This window comes from Montipora foliosa, chromosome 7 (genome assembly GCF_036669935.1).
Source record: "Montipora foliosa isolate CH-2021 chromosome 7, ASM3666993v2, whole genome shotgun sequence".
NCBI classification, from domain to species: Eukaryota; Metazoa; Cnidaria; class Anthozoa; order Scleractinia; family Acroporidae; genus Montipora; species Montipora foliosa.
In genome coordinates this window covers 18,805,446-18,825,362 of record NC_090875.1, presented here as the reverse complement: position 1 = coordinate 18,825,362, position 19,917 = coordinate 18,805,446, and the positions used below count along the sequence as shown (strand labels likewise).

Sequence of the window (19,917 nt, the reverse complement as noted above, 5' to 3'; positions counted from 1 at the left end):
GGAAAAGAAAGGAAAGGAAGCTTATTTAAGTACCTAGTCGTCAAGGGCACACAACAAGCAAATTAAGCGAAAAGCCTCGAGAGAGGTTTCTAGGCTCTTTGTAATGCTTAAAGACTGTCTAAAGAGATGTTTTTATCACCTAGAAGAATTTGATCTGTTCGGATAACTTAGCTGAAAATTGAACTGTCCGAAAATTTTAGGGAATGATATCTTTATTTCAGAAATAGCTAGCCGAACTTTACCTTCTAAGAACTTCCCAGCAAACCATTTGCACATTCGAAACTGCAAGGTGAACTTTTTAAGTGCCAAAAGTTGCAAAAATATCCCTTTCGAAAGCATGAGGGACTACTTTTCCCTGGTTGCGAATCTTTTAGGCAATGTTTTAGTAAAGAAATCTATAGCTTTTTGGCAACATAGAACCAAAATTCTTACAACAGTTTGATACTCCCGAACACACTTTTCACCGGAGGCTATCGTTGGGTGCCACGGAGTGGTTCCAGCGCTGGAGCGCTACATTGGGGACTGTCAACTGAAATTCGCATTTGAAACATCCTGAAATAGAAAATAGCAGATGCGGTCATTGTAAGGTATTTAAAAGAACGAAAAATGACTACTTATCATCAATCTCCGTGAAATGGGGACGTTCAAGTAGAAAAAGAATACGCATTTGGGTCATGAATTGAGGTTGAGTCATTCGGTCCATTTTGAACTAGCATGAACTTACTCAAAATCACAAACAAAATCGTGATGAAGTATTTTTCATGCATAGCACATCTAACATTGGACGATTATAGTAACAAGGCAGCATTTAAATATGTTTTTATAAGGATATTGAAATCCGCTTCACTTTGTTTTTATTTTAACCTTAGCATCTTCCTGCAAGATTGGACCATACGATTGAAAAGTTGGAGCGCAGCTGGACGAGATGATTATTGAGCCAAGCCATCGTCAGGGATCATAAAAGTGAAGTAGGAAAAATCATTTATGGAAATTTAATTTTCAACTCTGAAAAATGCAACGATGTAGGACTAAACTTCCACCTTTATCGTACTTTTAATAACGTATTGAACATCAAATGTGTGTGGGTATATTCAAGAGAAGTCGGAGGAGAAAACAGATGTGAACATTGGAATCGCTCGAAATTATGCTACAGTTGAAAGAAATTGACTGATTCGCTTTCGCTACTTCCTCTCTTCTACAAAAGCTATTTACAAATACAGCTTTGTCGCAATTTCATTTACTGGAAACCTTACCAACTGTTTCTCATTACAAACAATTGGTCAAGTTGGGTATCACTAATGATGTATCTCATCATCCCTTAGCAAAGATTTCCTTTCTTTAAATTTAAATTTACACATAAGACGCCCGTTTCTATCGAGGCTTGGGGTCAAACTTCTCGGTTTTCTGAAAAATGTTGTCACTTTTTCAGGAGAAAGCCGATGTCTTTGGAATGCGCGCAGATTATGCAATGTTCACAAGAGTTTGTGAACGCAGTTGCAGTTGCCAGACCTCGCTATGAAGCACGTGTTTTTCCGACGAGACAGAGGTAACAAATATTGAACAACTAAGTATTGAAGAAGTTTGCAGTTGCCTGATGAAAACAATTTTGTGATTGTTGCGTTTGCATTGCCACATATTTTAACCGGCCCTTTCTAGTAAGATCGCCTTCTAATTCTCAACAAATGGCACATGTCAAGGGCGTGGCCTGTTGGAGGCAAGCTTACGCACTTGCCGCTGTCATTGCTGTTAATGATATAATTTTTTTTTCAAAAGTTGGCCGCCTGTCCTCACATCTTAACATATTTTAGGGAAGACCTATAGTATTCTAGCAATGCCTTGGTTTTTTTTTTTTTTTTTTTTGGCAAAGCGCCACTAGACATTTTCATCTCTCAATATTTCCAGGTTTTAGGCTTAGCTGCTTCACACCGCCCTTTTTTTGCTGGGCAAACAATCCAACTTATCCTGTATATTGGACGATGAACAAAGCCTGTCTTGAACGTTTCCGAAAAAGAACATTATTGTATTTATTACTCTGTTGCACTGCACACCTGATTTAGCTTTCGTTTCACACGTCAACTGTATATTTCAAAAATGTGAATTACATGTATTTTTTTTAAATTGAAACAAACTTGAACTTGAACGTGGAATTGTATAACCCGGAGGATTTCTTTATCTCCGTACAACACATGCGCTTCTCCCACTGGCATTGTTCAACTTGAACCTGTTTCAGGATGTTGGCGAAATCCGTTGTTGTAGCTTAAACCCCCGCTTTTACATTCCCAGCCCGTTTTAAAGCTAGGAAAAAAGCTTGTTAATCAAATGAAGCCCAACTTAGGCCATATTAATGGTATACGCGTTCAACTTAGGCATGAGTGGCCATGACATACTTGCTTTGTAAGTGAATTTTTGACGCGTCAGTTTACTTTACCGAGACGCAACGCGACGTGCTTAACCAAACTGTAAACAAAGTATTTTGTGTAAGTTTGGAGCGGAAATTCGGTGTCCTTTACCTACAAAAATTCATCCCTGGTTTTCATTCTTCGCCAATTAACCTTTTTCGTGGTCAGAAGTTTAAGATTGCAGGAAAACCGCAAATCATATACAAACTGTCTGTGGCAGATAAAAACTCTGCTGAAGTGGCTCGGAAAAACTCTCTTATTCTGCTGTAGGTTTTCTGCTTTAACGTTAAAATTGATTCATAAGAGTTCCAGACTACTTTCAGAGGCATTCCATTGTCGCCATATTGCTACAATTTTCCAGCCTTCTTGAACATCTGCCGTTTGTATGGAATGTAGTAATGCGCTATGTTGCTAAAATTGGCACAGACTAATGACATTTATCAGCAGGGATAAGTGTTTTGGACCTAAATATAGTTAGTATCGTATTGTATATCCACCCAAAACATAAAGCTTCCTGACTGAAAATTGATGACAAGTGCATTCGATGGCTCATTACCGTAGAATGACTCGCCCATACGCTCTTTCGCACACGGGTAAATTATCATACAATTTATTCAGAATCAGGGGATCTATTGCATTCACGCGGGTGTCGGTCGGCGCCATTCAAGTTCACCTTTTGGGCGCCATGTTGAGACATCTATATGTATCGGTGAATTTCATGCGATTCCAACTGAAAATGAGTAGCTCTGGGAATTAATGAGTGCCTAGCCAAACGTCAAGAGGACATGGCAGAGGCGAGGTTAGAGCTCGTCGGGTCTACTTGAATGTTCATTCAAGTAACAGGAAATGTGGTAGACACGGAATGATCTGTTGAGTTTTGGAGATAGAAATACTGCAGGGAGTTTGGAAACAACACCTAAAGCCACGCGCGGTTGTGGGATACGACGTTAGAATATTTCTTCCCAGTCCTCCAAATTACGTCACCAGATCACCTAGATATCCCTGAGTCAACCTTGCGCGTAGTTTTTCTATTTTTAGAACTAATCCTTCAGCAGGGGACCATCACTTACAATACAGCAACTCATAATAATAGACCGTTTATTAAAACTCATTGCAAAAAAAATTGCTCAATTACAGAGCTAAAATATACAAATCGTAGAAAGGGATAGCCTGCACGCAGGCCGTTGGATGGTCGAAAAAACCGGAATTCGTAGTGAGGTCGCCATCTTGGATTCGCGCGGCTAGGCCTGGGCTGGGTTGAGGGTCGACAAAGCGAGAGAGGGGAGGGGGGCGGGGAGAGGAGAGATGTGCGCAAAGGTTGACTAATGGGGCGTGTATGGTAGAACCAAACTCCTACTCATGGGCTCTTGTTCATAGACGGTATGACGTCCACACGTCGAAGAATGACAAGTAAAGTCCAACAAAACAACGATATCTTTAATCACAAAAACTACACACTCCGTTCTTACGTGTGTTATGTAAAACTACCGGATACTGAAACATAGCCCTATCTGAAACCGCTGGTCAGTAAACATTACAGATGATAGCTCGGGGATAATTGGCGAATCCACGATCCTCTACGACTAGTTGCGGCTTTTATCTAATATTCCGACACGCTTGTAATTTTACGACGGTGTGCGGCCAGCCAAAAATAAACCTAATGATATATCTCTCCTGCGTCTGTTGCGTGGTGAAGCTGAAATTTGGAAGTGCATTTGTTATCACCGATTATGCCCTGGCACTACATATGCACTGCCTGCATGGTCTGAGAACATCGAAATCTGCATAAATGATTTCATCTTAGGCATCCTTAAGCACCATCTGGAAAAAAAATACATCCCTTCATGACATTCTCCAGGGTAAACAATCTCCTTTTCTTTCATTACAATAGCTGTGGAGAATGCACCATTCCGACAATTACATTCCTAGCTTCGTAGCAGGACAACCCGCGTTATCTGAGCCTAGAAGCTCCTTCGAGTCTCCCATAGTTTAGAGGCAGAGCATCCAAACCGCAATCGGAAGGTCGTGGGTTCGACTCGGCTACAAAGGAGCACTCGGAGGTTTTTCCAATATCCCCGAGTTATCATCGGAAAAAAAAAAACACATCTCTTCTTTTCATTCATTTCATTTTTTAAAAAAAGCTCCCCCGGCCTTACTTATTGAGGCTCTGCCATAAGACGAAGGAAGCTTTTTCAATTTCAAAAGGAGGACAATTTACCCCAACTGTCTAAATATGCGCGAAGAGAGATATTAGATTGCTGTTTATTATTTACAGTCTCTTTTAAATTTGTTTCGATCCGTTATTTTTCCGTTACCGATTTAGTATTTGAATTCAAATTACCGGTAGTTGTAACTACCATATTTTATCACGTGAATAACTGTTTCAAAGAAAATGCGCCCTGAGCTGGAGCAGCAGTTAGCGGCCTCACTGGTTCGTCAAGTGCAAAAAAGATTTTAAGAAGATGGCGCATGCGTAGCTAGTGCCAACCCTCATCCGAGTAAAAGCGCGGGTTTTAAACGAAAAAAGCGTACTATATACACCTTATTCCAAAATGGCTGCTGATTTATGTGGATACAAATTGGCCCTTGTTGCCTTGTTCAAGAGAAAATATTCTTTTGAATTTTAAGCTTTAATAAGAACGAGGCATCAAGGGCTAATTTGAATAAAAACAAAGGAATATTTAAATGACGGCTATTTTGGAATAAGGTGTATATATGTTCAGAGAACAATGATCGCAACGTCATTATTTTCAGACAATGGAAAAGAAAAAAATCACCCACATACATCATCCTACGTATCGGATTATTCTTTTCTAAAGTGGATCGAGCACAATTGCCAGAAATCTGTGATCACAACCCTTAAAAAATTCATATCCTCGATAAAATTTAAAATTTTAACAAACCCATACGCAGTATTTGCGCTTATGAAGTTCTACGTCAGCGTTTTCGGTTTTTTTTTTCTGTGGTCACGTGACTTCGCCAAATATGGTCAACGTCCATTAACTGAGAGTGTTCACCAATTCTTGGGTTTCACTCACGTGATCAACAGCCATGTTTTTCAACGAAAATAAAAGACGACGTTAGCATAATATTAGTTTTCAATTCCCGGAGGATTGGATCGGGGCACCAAGATGACCGCCATTTCATTGTTTGGGGACACCAACATCGCGGCCATGACGTCATGTGAAATCCAAGAATAGACCTTATTCACAATGGCCGCCATATTGGATTTGTTATTATCATGCAAACTAGCTACACACTTCTGAGGGGGCAAACAACACAAGTTCGAGAGGTAAAAACGAATATGTTAGCCACACAGATGATTTGTTTCACGTTCATTGAATGTTTATCACCTAAGCGGTAAAATACAATCATTACACAAGTTACTTCGGCGTTCTTTTTTTTAGTGAAAAATGAGCAGATAACGAAGTAGAAAGTCAAAATGTCAAAGGCAATCAAAAGATATAAAATTATTATAAAAGTTACTTAATTCTAAATACTAAAATGGACATTTTGCAATGTTATTTCAATATCTCGACGAGCCGATTTTCCGCAATTTACCTTTTTTTCCAATGTTTGCCCCCCAACATAACACATGGCTAATATGCATGACAATTTGAAAACCAACATGGCAGCTATCGTGAATAAGGCCTGTTAACCACAACGCCAAGCCGGTTGTCTATTTCCGTTCTAGAACCTGAGAAATGGCCGATGGAAGTTTACAAAGCAACAGGGTCTACAGTTAAGAAGGACCCCCCTTAATTTAAGGACGGTGCCTACTATCGTTATTGCGCATACGTTCTGCGCATCTCGAGATACTATGGGTTGTGCTCAGTAATACAGGTTTAAATTTATGTGGAGAAAGCTGAATTTAGCTTGTGTTCTTGGTATCCAAAAGGAAATTAAAGTCGGGAGTAGAGTGGTTTTTAATTGAGTGTCGAAAGTAATTAGTGGCTTACTTTGGTTTATGATTACTTCACTTAGTGATTGGTTCAAAGTTTTCGCGCCAGGTTTTCAACCAATCAGAAGTGAAACCAAAACCAATCGTGGCTCGCGCGTGCACTTTTTCCCGCGCTTTGTGTCGGCTACGTGTAATTACTTCGAGTTTTGTTTGGTTTACTGGATTGTCTCCTTCCTTTTTGATTGGCCAAAGTAATTACTTTGGTTTTGGTTTTACGACACTCATTTGAAAACCGCTCTAAACATGTATTTTTCAGAGATAATTAGGCGTCAATTTGGAAAAGAACGCCAATTTGGAAAAGAACGCCATAGCTTTTTACAAATATTGTTGATTAATTATCTTTGAAAAATGCGTTTCCCACAATTTTCTTTTTGTATTTCTGATAACGCTTGTTAAGATCTGCTTTTCCTGTATGTTCATACACCGCACAAAAATACCTGAATTAGTAGGCACCGTCCTTAGAAGGCAAAGAAATCAAAATACAATAGCGGAGGAGCTTGTGACACCAAAAAAGTGTTGCTACACGATCGTGTTACATTCTTTGAACTTGTTTCGCTCACTTTGCAAAAGGAATAATTTTAAGAAAAATTGGCATAATTTGGAAAAACGAGCATAATTTGGAAAACCACTTTTTCTTGCACGATCCGTAAAAGCCTAACGCCGAGAGGGGTGGAATCCAGTTACCGTTAAATTCTATCATTGAAGTGGCTTTTGCCTCGCTTTGAAAACGAGGCTCCAACTTATATGATTTCACGGATTGAAATGAACCCTTCTCTCATCCGAAGCCCTGAGTTTTCGCTCGCGTAGCACCGACTGCACGTTTACGTGCTTCGAAATCGTATACTTACGGGTTTATCTGAGCTTTTTTTGTAAGTTCTGATTGGTCAAGCCTCTTTCCAGGGGTGTGAAATGCCGCTTGTGCCTTTCACATTAATTTCAGATCTGAGGGAGCCCTTTGAACATCGATTGGTTGCCATTATCGAAGAGAATTTTCTCCGAACAAGTCAACCCATATTTTTTCCGAAAACACACAATTTTCTTAGAACGTTTCCATGACTGTTACATAATTTACCATTCCTTCAGGGCACCCAACGACCAATTTGTTGTAAAATGTATTATTATACCCCAGTTAATGAAAATAAATGTCTCAGGTGTTTTCAGTGTTGCTGGGAAAACATTATCTGTTCCTTTTTCCCAGCAAGACACACAAGAAATTTCCCAGCCAGCTAGATAAAATTGGTTGGTTTCCCAGCCAGCTGATCAAATTTATTTCCCCGTCAGGAATTCCGCGCGCTTTCAAATCCCTCGATCCAAAACGACCGAACAAAATCGACAAAACCGGGACAAAACAGGTTTTTTCCGCAAGCGTAATCACTCTGACCGGCCGTCGTATGTTTTGACTATTCTCTGGGAGAGGGAAGGGGTTCTTTTTTCTTTTTATTTTTAATTTTTAATTTTTTTTTTGGTCGTCCTCAGTCTTCAGAGTTTCTACAGCCAGCTCGGGTTGAAATGCTAGAAAAAGTCAGTAATTCCCAGGCAAAACCTCTATCAATAACAAAATCTCCCAGCCGGCTCATCGAAACACCTGTATTTTTGCCAGCCAGCAAGATTCCTCTGGGGAACAGATAAATTTTTTAGGCTTCACAATCGACTGTATTTTATTTCCCATACAAAGTCTTATAATGCGTTTAAATTCTCAACGGCTGTCTGTAGTGACGCGAGCTTGGGCTCCCTATGGTTTGTTCTTTGTTATTTCATCCAGGTGACGTCGCTGAGTGGAGTTTCCTCGGCGATATCGATACGGGAGTTGTTGACTCACGCAAGCCAACATATCTAGACTCGGCTTGTGTTTAGTGCGGATTGCACTGAAGCTAAGACTCTTTCATTGGCTTGAAATCCGGTGTGCGTTGCACCACATACCTCACAAGTATCTCACAAGCTATCACAAACCAGTATTTTTCGGCTTGAAATGTCGGTGTGGGTTACACCCCAAAGTGAAAGAGTTATTGTACTCTAAAAAATAATTGCATTGAATAAGAGTTTTGCACTCTCAAAGAATAGTATATTTCGTACTCTTACTGTTGTCTGCTACTAGCCGCCAGCATAGGAACAACAATCGAACAGTACCGGTCAAGGATCGGCTGTCACAACAATTTTGTGAAAGTCAAGTATGCATTTTCACGTGTGCGAGGGCCATTTTGGAATAGGATGCTTATGATGTTTCGCTTAAATGACTGTTTTACTTGCCAACATTAAAACAAGTTGTTGGACATTACAAGTCGTGTGTGATGAGGTGATGTTTTGGTTTACACAAATGATGTGCTACAATGTTCACATCCCATTGCTTATAAGGCAAGCAAATGATGTGGAGGAAAATCCAGGTTCTACAATATTTGATATCATTGATCCAACAACCTTTGTGTCCGCTGACTCTAGTCAAGGAAATGGAGCAATCTTTGGTGTGAATGCTGGTAAGCAATGTGTAACAATGTCACTTACTGCTATTACATGTATATACCATCAAATACAAGATAATTCTACTTTGAACAATTCTACTTTGATAACTCTACTTTGAACAATATTTTGGTTGTTGGAAATAATCTATACAGTTCTGTAAGATGTTCTGAGCGAACTATTTGCTGTTAACTGGTGTTCTAGACATGGTTTCAATATTTGTTTAAGTGTATTCATTACAATATAGTGTATTAATGCCAGTAGTTAACAAACAACAATTATTGTAATTCCGTTAAGAGTTTGAAAATACTTCTAGAAGTGAATTTCTAAGAGACATATATTGATCAATGTTTGATGTCATGAACAAACTTCCAGGAAATGACTCACTAATGAATACACTTTAATAAATATTGAAACCATGTCTGGAACATCAGTTAACAGCAAATAGTCATTTGTTTGCACAAAACATCTTTTAGCACTGTATATATTATTTCCAATAACCAAAATATTGTTCAAAGTAGAATTAGTCCACAATTTGATGTTATATAATAGCAGTAAGTGACATTGCTACACATTGCTTACCAGCATTCACACCAAAGATTGCTTCATTTCCTTGACTAGAGTCAGTGGACACTGGCTGCTGGATCAATGATATCAAATATTGTAGGACCTGGATTTTCCCCCACATCATCACCTGTATTTTTAGGTATTGCGAATGCCGTGTGTACCATCAATGTTTATTACTGCTACTCCAGTAGATGCTGCTAGTAACACTATTGGATTCTCAGGATTCATTGGAGCATGTCTATAAATTTTTACTACAGTGTGATAAATTGTTTTAATCAAATGGCTTTTCCCAGCACTATCACCTCCAGTGATAAACAAATAAACTGGTTCAACATTTTGTGACTTCAGGCTGTTGAGGTTTTCATTTATTTCTAGTCCATGAAAGCACCCTGTTGAAAGCTTTGCATTGCATTTTTAATTATTTAATGATCTAACTGATTGACGTAATTGGTCATCAGATATTCCTCTTGGCTGTTTATACATTGTTATTGCTGATGGACTGTGATTTCCAGTAGTTTGGGAATTTGCACCAAGCTCTGAGGGTACTTGTTCATTGAACACGTTATCTAATGATTATTCATCTTAGGATTCTAGTTGAATTTCAGCATTCTCTTGATCATTTATAAGATCATATGAATAAATGACAGTGCCATGCTTCTTTTTTAGCCATTCTAGTGCTTCTGTTACTAGTAAATAGCTGATAGAGATGCTGTAGTGTGCACCAACACTTGTCTAAACTGTGCAAATGGCAATAAGAGAAAGATTAGCGGCAAGTCATTGATGTAAAATTCTAAACAGGTCCTGAAATTTGAAGCATACTGAAGGAACCCATTTCACTGCTGCATTGTTATGGCAAATTTTCAACCAATCACGCATGGACGCATGGTGGGCTGAATGGAGTTAAACTAAGCAGAAGATCCCAAGTACGCATTGCAGACCTATTTTTATATAGCCAGCCATGGTTGAGTGAAATTTGATAGAGTTATTATTCCGGAACTTCTGCTGAACACTGATAAAGGATGAAGTCATCGTAAACCAGTTCCGAGAAGAATGGCGACGCAAGCTCATGTGTTCCCCGTCGCTACAATAGCGCTGATTTCTTTTCTCTGTCTTCATCAAGCATGCGGTAATTTCTTCTCTTCGCTTCAATTCACTCGTGAATCTCTGATGCAGTTTTCGCGAGGCTCTGAGCGAACCGTGGAAATTGTCACGCCCAAGAAGACGACAAAGAAGGTCAAACAGACTGTTATTACTTCGTTTGAAAAGGACTCATCTACTTCGACAAGGCTCGCGATTTTCCCTGCGGCAACAGGCGAGCCAGGACCTCCAAAGTCAACTAGAACGAGACGGCCCGTAACACAAACAGTGCTTACCTATCAAAAGAAACGGAAAGTTTATCGACCACGTTTGTCTCCGTCTAACAAATTCTTGGAGGTACTCAACGATATCGAACGTTCCGTTGCAAACGCAAAAGCTTCGCAAATTCCTTACACTGCTCGCTCCCTTCCGAATCTGGAAAGCCTCGTCGAGAAAGCAATGAAAAGCAAGAGTTACAAATATGCTCGACAGGTAAGCCGTTTTCCTCTTTTGCATTGATATAAGTCATATCGCCTACAGAAACTTTCGTCAACTATTCCTTCTGACAGTCTGATAACATAAAAGGGCGAATTGGTTGGTGGAGAGTCTTCTTACCTGCGAAATGACCCTAAGCCATCATTGGCGGGCAATCGTTCCTTCTTGAACTTGAAAAATTTTGGCTGATTTTGGCTGTGATTAAAAAACGTGGCTGCATTCTATTAGCGGTCTTTCCGCCATCATTCGTTTGGGGACATTATTTCCCCCGTATTATAACAGGGATTCGCAGTTGCATTAACTTTTATTTGGCTATTTTTTGCCGGAACTTTCTTTGCCAAAAAACTGAAGAAGGATCAATGACCGGAAATCGACGTAATTTAACCCAATAGCATTTTGTCAAATGACAGACGCTTACCTTGCAGTTAATCCACCTCATTTGTCACTGAGACACTCCGATTCGATGTGTATTCATTCGCTTTGCAATTTCACTGGTCTAAGATAATTCTAGATTTTTACCCAATTTGGACAAATTGTCATGTTGGTCCAGAATGATCGCGGTAAAAGATGACTTTTCGCTGAATCCGCTGTGCGTGACGCGAAATAACGCCGCGTGTCAAAATACACGCGCAAAACGCGTAAAAGAAAGTTGGGTCCGTTTTTGTCCCTCTCCAGATCCCTCCATTTCTTTTGGTCAAGTGGTCGGCGAAACGGAGGGTTCTTATTCTTGTTCTTTTCACGTGACGTCATCACATGGAACCTAAAAGTTTTTTTCGTTGGCTGATAAGAAAAATGTATGCGCAGAACGAATTAAAATGACAAGCAGTACGCTTTCTATTTTACTTCCTGCCCACATGGCAGGAACGAGTGAGGGCTAAGCAAGCGTGTTAATAAGAACTTTATTTAAGTGTCAATGGATTTAGCACAAGAGAAACGGAGGGATCTGGAGACGAGAATGGTAGCACTCCAGAATAAAGACTTTTTTTTGCACATTAATGTACGCATGTGCGAACCCCATGGTACCTCATCAACTTCAATAACAAACTGACCACTTTCATAAATGGCGTCAGGTTTATTTTTCTTTCGTATTCCTGCTAAATAGACTTACTAGCCTGAAATTTGGTTTACACATTCTTTTACATTTTGCCCATTGTTGCGTGGCTAAAACCTCTTAAATATTTTTTGGAAAATTTTTAAAAAGATAAAATAGTATTTTCTTTTGACGCCACGATCAAAATTGTCTATTGGTGGCCAACTGCCCGACAAACGACTTTCCTGTGACGATTTGTTTCCCTGCTGTAGGTCCTTGGACAGATAATGTATATACTGAGCACGAAACCAGAGGCTAAGCGCCGAGGAAAGAGAAGTTCACAGCGAGGCGGGAGCAACTTTCTGAATGGACTTCGCCAGCGAGTGGGCAGCACTACGTTCGATAGTTTCATGGCGATTCAAGGCGATGTATCGTTGATGTTTGTCATTGACGATACGGGAAGCATGAGAGGAGAGATCGCTGCTGCTAAAAGCATTGCAATTGACATCATAAATTACCCTCGAGATAATCCTATCGTCTCGTACATCCTATCTCCTTTTAATGACCCTTATCCCGGTAGGTGCTTTACTCGATTTAAGGCGCGTTTACACCACAGACACCACAGGCACCATAGGCGCCTATGGTCCCGTAGCGGAACTGATAAAAGTTCACTGTTTCTTTACAAAAATGATTGGAACCCTTCCACTTTTTATCGGACCCGTGCCATTTTTCCTCTGTCGTGTAAAGGCGCCTTTACATGTGGTAAGGGACCATAAATGCAGGAAACACCCGCATATAAGAACCTAGAATTTAAGAACCTGTTAGGCTTTTACAAATTTCATTTTAGATAAGAGCCAGGTTCTTATTTTAGAAATTGACATTGAAATTTCAGGGGAAGTGAACAAATTGCAAACTGCACAGGTCTTGTTCAAAACTTATTTCTTGTGGTTATGAAATATAATGGAATCAGCGTCCTCATCAGAGGAAATTATAGAGTAGATATCTTTTGCGGAAATAACCAATTGAAGGTGGCTGAAACCAGTTTCAACACTTGAAATAAACGTTCTTATTATAAGGATTGACACTGCAACACTTTATTACTTAAAAGCAATGTTATGGTACCATATCAAGCACCTGATTATTGCTGAAAAAGATTCAGTCATTTTAAATTTGTGATATAAAAAGTTACCGGGGGAACTAGGAAGCCCTGCAAAAACACCCCATATTTTGGCTTTAGCTGCTCATATCTCAAAAGCGAAATTAAGAACCTACTACGGATAGCCTTAAACTTCTGTAAATACCATTTTTACAACTTGGAAAGTTCGAGGTTCGTATATGCGGATGTTAAGTGTAGTCAAACCTGCGGAGGTTGTTTAAAGTTTTCATCATCGGGCCAACACTTTGATGGCGAGGATTCAGAAAAATGAAACTTGAGTTATGAGAGCATTGCTCGCACAGTGGTGTAATCACTAGCTCTAACTAATTTGGCCCGGGTTCGATGTCCGACTCGGCGTCAACCCACAAATGATACCCTGCTCGCTCATATTACTCGAAAGTAGCTGTACAGTATATAGTCTAGGAATTTACTTGGTTTTTTTGTCAAAAAGCTTTCTTTATGCTTCGTGGCTTTTCATAATCTTTAGGCTGACTTCAAAGGAATCCAAACTGCGCCAAATGGAGCCCTTTAGCTTGTACGTTTTGTGATGTTACTCTAGGGAAGAGTTTCTTTCAAATGCCGTCTTTTGCACGTGCATGTGTATGCATAACCTATGAAAACACAAAACTAAAATTCCCTTGGGAACAAACATCACGTGGTCTGAAGTGGCAAAACAAACCGTACAAGCCACAGAGGTCCATTGAAAGAGGATAACGCTATGTCATTTTTAAATTTAAATGTTCACAGATGACCCTGGGGTAGTTGTCAGTGATGAAAGTGAAGCTGTAGAGTTTGTGGAAGCCATCAACAATCTGCAGGCCCGAGGGGGAGGTGACTGTCCAGAGTACGCGTTTAGAGGCATATTAGAGGCCCTTTATTCAGGACCCTGCATGGGGCTCCCCGATGTACGTGTTCACCGATGCGGGCCCAAAGGATGCTACGGAATATTACATTGAGGAAGTAATGGCTTTGGCCGGTGCTTCCGAGTATGGTGTGACAATCAATTTCTTTACTACAGGTAATGCGTGACATGTTCGTAAGCGTTACACGAAGAGTAGTTCCAACTCCCACTCTTCGAACGTGACAGGCTGCTTCTGATTAATGAAGAAAAGCTAAAACACTGAACGGAAGAAAGGCGCTAAGACAATGTTTGTCCAGGCTGTCTATTAGTTTGTTATGTCTTTCTTTCATTCATTCATTCACCCACTCACCAATTCACAGCTCATTTTTTTGCTACCCAATTTAGGCTATTGTTTTAGCCAAGTCAACAACGGAGGAATCTTCACCCAGAGCTCACTCACTCATTCACTTTGCCATTCATTCATTCATTCATTCATTCATTCATTCATTAATGCATTCATTCATTCATTCGTCCATTCGTTCGTTCATTCGTTTGTTTATCCATTCATTCATTCATTCATTCATTCATTCATTCATTCATGTTCACTTGTTATTTATTTCTTACGTAATTTAGGCTATTGTTCTAGCCCATTGAACAATGGAGGTCTCAGCGATCTTCATCCAGCTTTTCGCCAACTCGCTGAGGCAACTTCTGGTCAAGCCATTGCTCTTAGAGACGATTGGGAATTGGAACAACTGAACACTTTGACAGGAAGGGGGCTCGATGGTGATAATGTAGTGAGTTTTGGATCAAACGTGTCAAACAGGAAGAAACGGAGTGCCAGTCAAGCTTCATACAGTCGGTACAACATCCCAGTGGATGATTCCATGGAAAAAATGGTCGTTACAGTGAGCACTTCACGGCACAATACAAACGGTAATATTCAACTTTGTTATATAGCGGAATGTTTTCCCCTAAGAGCGCGCGCTCTCATTGGTTACTTCCATGTCACATGACATGTAACAATAAAACTGTATCCCGCCAAAAGTCTCTGAGCGGGCAACAGTGCAAAATCTATGACGTCAGAGGGTAACCAGTGCACTGTTACCCGCGAATGTTGACCGACAACCGCCGTTGTTGTTGCCATCGCACGTTTTTCTTTTTGTGCTATATAACAAATCACTTAATGACTGGTCACTCGGGAAACACTTCATTTTGTTTCCCTCGAATTTCAATGTTTTCCCCGGGAAACAAAATTAACTGTTTCCCTCGGGACCAGTCATTAAGTATTTAATATTTAACCATGTTTAGCTATTGCAAGTATCTGGGATTTGGGGGTGGGGAATAGAGAACAAGGCTGGAACTGTGTAGCAGGGGAACAAAGATAACTGAAATCTTTAAAGGGGTATAGTGGTGTAAATGTTCGAAGGTTAAAAGTGGTTAAAACGTGTAACATTCCTTATAATATACATGACAAAATGACTCGATTCTCATTGGCTGAGAGCAGTGCAGTTCAAGTGTGTAAAAAAAGTGTAATACCAATGCAAATTACACGTCGACATTCTGAATTATGATTGGCTAATAAGCAATTGGGTTTGGTCAAGACCATTCAAATCTTTTGTTTTCAAATCAAGCGCATGCCCTGGATGGCGCAATTTATGGCTGATTTTTTTTCCTGATTGCGTGATACGCGAGCGTTTTTTCTGCTTAACCATCTCGAATTTTTTCATGTATATTATTAATAGCTAATCACATGATTTTTCTCGTGCAATCTGGAATAAATAAGCACTTGCAATTTTTTTCAAAGACTACAAATTTTGGTCGTCTTTCAAATAAATTTACTCTTGCTTATTTATTCCAAATTGCACTCGAAATCATGTGATTACCTATACTAATAACCCAAGGAGATGATATCGAAAAAATATCTAAAATCGAAAAAAAGGTATTTTGTATCATCTCCTTCTTAAGCTATACACAACTAAAAGGCAACCACAATCGTTTCATACTTCTGAGAATGCGCAGAAGAGCCAATCGCCCACGATACGCGTCTTTGCCGGACAACCAGGGCCGTAACGGGAAAAAAATATGACCGAGGCAATGTCCATGGTTAAATTCTCTTAGTAGGTATTTTCGATGTTTATAATGAGCGCATTTTAAAGACAACACTGGAATCACGCTTTTTAAAAAAAAATTACGAAACAATGACTAAGTTTACGGCCTTGTAACCGCTATATAACCTTAACGGTTCTGTTGTAAATTGGCTATGCCATGTTGATGAGTCTTAACAAGGCCGAAACAGCAGTCCATGGCTGCCAGTGAACCAGGTGAAACGGTTGTGCGCATGCGTGACGTGATGGCCATACCGTGTTTGGAGTTATGGTGCGTTCACCTTGTTTTTAATAACTTTTTAAGGATTAAACCACTGCAAAAACCGTGTACGATCAAAACTTGCTCTACGTTGGATCAAAATAGATCGTGACCTCACCATAAAAAACTTTAAAATAGAAAATATCCTGCAAAGGTTGGTCAAGACAACGTGAACATAGGCGTTGTTGCTTGCAATATTTCGGCTGGCCAACACCAACCTTCTTCAGGTTTATTGAATGGATAAATGCTAGTAACAAGATCTTTATATTTACCGGAAATGACATAAAAATGCTACGTGATGTGTTATAAAAACGGAAATGCATGAAAAAGAGGAGAGAGAATAATACATGATAACAGGTTGAAAAAAACAAAAGAAAATTAAAAGGTATAATACATGGTAACAAGATGAAAAAAACAAAAGAAACGCAACGATAAGGACATCCCCACGGAAACTCTTTGCGACCTCATACAGATCATCCTCAACATGAACAATTTCACATTTAACAACAAACACTACCTACAAAAACACGGTACTGCTATGGGCATCAAAATGGCTCCTTCATTTGCCAACCTTTTTCTTGCCAAATTCGAACAGGACGCGCTCACTAACGCACTGTATCTACGTCATACATGGCTCAGATTTCTGGACGATATTTTCGTTATTTGGACTGAAGGTTCAGATAAACTGAAAGTATTTGTCGATTATCTCAATAACCTTCATCCCACCATTAAATTCACTTGTTCGCATTCCCTCACAAATATTTCATTCCTTGATGTGATGGTCTCACTCAAGGATGGTCTCATAGAAACCGATCTTTACACTAAACCCACTGACAAACACCAATATTTACTCATCTCCTCATGCCACCCCACCCACACTAAACGTTCCATTCCATATAGCCTTGCACTTCGCCTTCGACGCATATGCTCCGACAATGACACTTACAAACAACGCTGTAAGGAACTTATGGACTACCTCGTCAACCGAGGTTACGAACTTAATTTCCTTAAAACCCAGATACGACGTGCTTCTGACATTTCCCGGAACGACGCTCTTAAACCCAAACCTAAACAACAGACAGATACTGTTCCGTTCGTCATTACCTATAACCCCGCTTTACCTAACATATCCCGTATAATTCACAAACACTCAAACGTGCTTTATTCATCTGGTCGCTGTAAAAATGTTTTTACTAATCTCCCTTTAGTAGCCTACCGGCGTTATAAAAACATTAGTGACATTCTAGTTAGAGCTAAATTGCCGGAACCTACTTACACCGACCAATCTGGGTCTCCATCCGGCTCGTTTCGGTGCAATAAAACTAGTTGCACCGCCTGTCCTTTTATTGAAGATGGCCGTAATCAATATACTTTTTATAGTACTGGACAAACCTTCAAAATCAAATCACAAATTACTTGTGAAACCCCTAATGTAATTTACATGATTCAGTGCACTAAATGTAATCTTCAGTACATCGGAGAGACCAAACGTCGTCTTAAAGACCGCTTTAATGAACATAGGCGACCTATTATAAGCCCCTTTTGTAGTTATACCCCCACTGCGGTTTCACGACACTTCCTGACCAGTGGTCACGCGGAGGATCACATGATCCTTATACCGCTCGAACAACTACACACTAGTCCTGGCTCCATCAGAAAGGCTCGTGAGGCATTCCTCATACACAGAGGAAAAACACTGGAGCCTGCAGGCCTTAACAGAAGAGATGAAATGTAATTTAGTTTAGCTACCTTTTAATTTTCTTTTGTTTTTTTCATCTTGTTATCATGTATTATTCTCTCTCCTCTTTTTTATGCATTTCCGTTTTTATAACACATCACGTAGCATTTTTATGTCATTTCCGGTAAATATAAAGATCTTGTTACTAGCATTTATCCATTCAATAAACCTGAAGAAGGCTGGTGTTGGCCAGCCGAAATATTGCAAGCAACAACGCCTATGTTCACGTTGTCTTGACCAACCTTTGCAGGATATTTTCTATTTTGTTTTTAATGCTCTGTTTCCATTACAGGAGAGGGAATCACCTTGAAAGACCCAGATGATTCTATAATAGTATCCGGGAAACTCAATCTCTCTCAGATCTCCGTCTACCAAATCGACAACCCTAAGAAAGGGGCCTGGGTTCTTACCATCTCTGGCAGGAATGGTGAGCACGAGTTCTACGTTAAATCAAGCAGTGCCACCAACGTGGATTTCGACCATTACTTTTTAACCACTGTACCAGGACGCCGCCGGCTACACAATGTGGAGGTGCCTGTTTCACATCCAGTCATTGGTAGGTTTGCTAAGATTAAAGGGACACGGTCATGGTCTGCGTATGCTCGTGTAGCTGATCGAAACTTGAAAAAGTCAACCTGACTTTTTCAAGTTACTAGCGATCACAAATTCAAAATGGCGTCTAGCGGAGGATCCGGACATGGCGGCAAACGCATCAACTCAGAGCGGAAAAGAAAGGTCGAAGACAGAGGAGAAGTTTCTTCAGATAAAGATAGCATTTGCTTTAGATAAACTTGATTTAATGCAAAATATATGCAGAATTCTTCAACTTCCATAATGGCGGTCGAGCGTGACAAGTCTCAGAGATAGTGAACGCTACTGCGCATGTCAACCCGTGACAGTGTCCCTTTAAGAACATTGGCTCACAATGAGTCACTAGGAACAAGCAACAGTTACTGTTGTCCTCGCCTTAAGTGACCGTTTTCTTTGGCCTTGCTCTTTTCAGTACAGGGTTTAGTTTCTAAAACACCTGTGTTGCTGCGTCGGTATGGAAGTGGGAGTCAGGGTGGCTTAGTGGTTATCTATCGGGCCTCCCACCACTGCAAGCGGGGGTTCAATTCTGGCCTCGGCCAGCATGTGGGCTGAGTTTCAGTTGATCTCAACCTGACTCGAGGGTTTTTTCTCCGGGTACTCCGGTTTTCCTCCCTCATCTAAATCGACTCACAGCTAATTAACATCTAGATGTGGTGCTGTACTCCGACATCAAACATGGACTGTATAGCGGCAGTCAGAGGCGCCTTTGTATGCTTTCAGCCCGATATCGTGAGCTGCGCCCTTCGCAATTCAGTGCTCAACTGCAAGTAAGGGTGATTAGCACTAGCAATATTTATTTATTTATTTATTTAAGTGAAACACAGAAATGGCTTATCTAACCCTCTGATGTCCAATCGGTCAGTTTTGAACGTGAGTAATGGCGGACCGTGAAATCCAAAACTTACACCAAAAGTAAAAAGCCTTCGGATAAAGCTCAAAGCTCAAAAGTTTGCCAGTTAGGTGTTAAGCGAACACGCTTTCAAAATCTGAAGAAAAAAAGGAAATGATTTTTTGATCATAATACCACTTTAAAGGACCAGAAAACCATTTAAAAGGTTTTGTGGCTATTTTTTTGTCAACAAACTTTGGCGCCAAAACTGGGTTGCCGGCGAGCGGCGATTCGAACGTCTGCTGTTGTGCTTAGGATTTTATTTGTGCTTTTTCTAACTATTTTCAGACGAATTCAGTATGATATTTTCTAATCAAGTGTAAGAAGACCTCAAAACTGTATTGATACTGTA

The 19,917-nt window shown here is 40.1% G+C and overlaps 1 pseudogene; it reads left to right on the top strand.

Moving 5' to 3' along the window:
- Positions 1-828: 828 nt before the first annotated feature.
- LOC138011049 (von Willebrand factor A domain-containing protein 7-like) overlaps positions 829-19,917 on the top strand; it is a 29,329-nt pseudogene continuing 10,240 nt past the window's right edge.